The following is a 3,318-nucleotide window of genomic DNA, read 5'->3' on the forward strand; positions in this document are numbered from 1 at the left end:
TAAGGAGGTTATCAATAATTAACTCTTTCCAACTTGAAAATTCACACCTCTTCATAGGTTTCAATCCTCCATTTTTTGGTTATAATCCATGTTTTATCAACACATTCAATTGTCACTACACTGTTCAGTGTAACCAATCTTTATGGCAGTGGGTGATACTACATGATTCGAAGAGCGTTCAAATCAAGTTCGCCTAACACAAAAATGCCACCGTCTTACCAATTTAACAAGCCTAACAAGTCTATAGGGAGGTCATTTAAATACTAACATTTCATAATGCAAAAGAAAAATTCTTCAACAATCTAGCAAAGATGAACTTTCAGACCCATAAAGATGTAAATATCTACCAGAAATTATTGAACCCATGAGGTTAAAGAAAAATTCATTTGAGATAAGTTATAGAAAGAGACAGATCGCTTTACCTTTAAAGTGGCAAAAAACTTTCATAACCAGCATAACAATCCACCTAGCTATTATTAATTGATCACCATCAGTTCAAAATTCTTTTGTATCCTGCATCAAGTTGTTCCTATCAGTAAGCACACAACATGATAGATTATCATCTCAAATATTAAACTTGTCAGGACATAATATATAGGACCGTAAGTTAGCACCAAATATGATGAGTCATTATTGCTTTTATTAGCCTTCTGAATCAAAGTTTCAAGCTGATCAATACTTGATATTAAAGTAAGGAACCTCTTGGAAAGTAGGCAGAGGATCTCCTCTAGGGGTTATCAGGACGACATAAACATGCTTGCTAAGACTCAAATAGATTTAGAGTTAACTGAGATGAGGAGTATGACACCTCAAGAGGCAGCAATAGCTATTGCAGAAGCAGAAGCTGCACAAGCCTTTGCAGAAGTTTAAATGAAGGCACTACAAGGGAGAAGCACTCCGAAGATGGTAACATATTTTTACAACATCATACCAGTCCCTTTTTCCTTTCTTTCGTTTCCTCATAATTGAGATAATTTCTCCTTTATCTTCCTACATTTTTAGGCAATGTTTAGGACTCAAGACCCCTCAATGAACTTATGTTACCTTTTCGTATTTGTGGTATCCCTTAAGCTTAGCTTAGATGATATTTCTCTAAGTTTTGATGGATGTTGTTACTGAATTCTCTCTATTAAAACATTTAGTTTGATCCATTTATGGTATATGTCATTAATTAAAGAGCTGGAATGACTTAGTCACATATCAGTTGATGGTTCAAAGTTCTCCCATTTCATAAACAAACTCACAAGCATCTTTATTTGTATGTTTATGTCATTCCTCTTCAATGCTTGTTCTTGTGACAGAAAATTTGATATCATGAGGTCTTTTTGGTTGATTACGAAGTAAGTATTACCTATTTAGTGGCAAGTCTTTTACATCGTTAGTTTGCAGTAGCTTGAGTTGGGTATTTCGAATGATCAGAAAATTATTGCTGATCAGCCAACTGCTCATCATCCAACTTCACAGGTGTTTTGCTGCTCATATTTGCAATAAATGAAATACTCAATATGCATTGCACAATTCTCATCAGAATTACAAGAAATAATATATGGATTCGCAGTATTGAGATTGAAAAAAGATATGTGAGTCCCTAAATGAATTAGAGATAACGATCAGTAGGAAAATAGTACAATACACCTCCATGTTTAGCATGATATCTTCAAGTATAAGGCACCATAGTCCCTAAACAACTTGTGCATTTAATGATTGATAAGCAAAGTTAACAATTAACTCTAGCATACCTAAATATAAATGTGAAGCTAATGAGAAACACATTGAGGATAATACCAACGGCCAAAAATAATTTATCAATGCACCCATTATTTGTGTTAGGCAGTGCAAATTTTCAAAAATAGAGATATGTACACTTTAAGTTAAATAGCTAATCCAACATATTATCAGTTTCCGCTAGCTTCTTGTTTATTTAATCTCCCTTATACTTCAATAGAATTAAATATTAGCTCGTGTAATTTAGGCCTCATGAAATAGAAAATATAAGTGAACCAAAGAAGTTTTAAAGTCCCTTAAAAGCTGAATAGAATACTAATTGTTACAACAAATGCTCTGTAAAAGAATTATCTGCACCACACATAATTTGATCATGGATAGAGTCGGATATGAGAAAGTATAATGCTCTGCTAAGGAAAAAATAAAACAATTTCTTACAATCAAATTAGAGAAGATAAAGTATAGTTAAGGAGTGATATTTGTTTTTCAATATTGAGATCGTATACCAGGAAATTATGAACTTACTCATAAGAAATGTATAAATTGGGTAGATTTTTTTTAATTGAAGTTCTTATGCTCCATTTTCTCACCTGAGAAATTAATAAATTGAAAAAACACTCACATGAACAACACAACGAAATGAACACTAAATTTCAATAATCAATTATTTTTAAAAAAATCATAAATTAAAAATAAGGTGAGGAGAAGGAGCAAAAGAGGAGAAAGAACATCTGATTAACTATAAATACAGTGCATGCAACATTACTGCAAACAAACTGAATGAAAAATTAAATAAATAAAAAAAATTAACAAAATAAGACCTAAAATAAAACAAATCAGAGATGCAGATGCCCGTTAGATATCACTGAGATTTTCTGGGCAGTGAAAAAAACCTAACCATCAACGATTGAAAGAAGAAGGTAGAATAAAGCTAGTTAAGAAACAAAAAAAATGAAAGAAAATAAAAGATGAAAAAAAGGGAATGGAAGAGGCAGTGGGTATAGAGATGACTAAAGTCTCACCGAGCATGCAAGGCCTTCCTAGAAGATGAACAATTACTGAGCAACATTTTCTCAAAAGTTGGGATACAGAAGATGAATAGAAATCAATATGTGTGGTCGGCTCAAAAAAGAACACGTATTAACAAATGGGCCCAATATAATGTACAATTCACTGAACTATTGGTACAATAACTGATAGCAGTGTTCGTCTAGCCCAACTGTCACTTATTAATAAGGGTAATATGCTTATTGATTTCTCCTTGTCCTCTTCATCAACAGTGTAACACCCCGACTTTTCAAAACGTCTAAATTAACTCGTATCTTCGTGGAAAGACAAAGAGGGTGAGTAATAAATTAAAAATGATGTGTTATGTGATATTTTAAGTGTTCAAGTGTTGTATCTCAAGTTTTGAAGTTAGGTAAGTGGCAAAATAAAAGTTGGCGAAAGTTACCGTAAATTCCTTTTTAAAGATTTGTCTGAAATTTGGGTCAAATGTCTCGGACGTTTTATACCAATCTATTAAGATTTATGGTCCCCGCGAGCTATGAAATCGAAGGTCTACGAGTCTAGTTTCCAACGCATCAAACCGTT

The sequence above is a fragment of the Solanum tuberosum genome, unplaced genomic scaffold, assembly GCF_000226075.1.
Source record: "Solanum tuberosum cultivar DM 1-3 516 R44 unplaced genomic scaffold, SolTub_3.0 scf00205, whole genome shotgun sequence".
Lineage (NCBI taxonomy): Eukaryota > Viridiplantae > Streptophyta > Magnoliopsida > Solanales > Solanaceae > Solanum > Solanum tuberosum.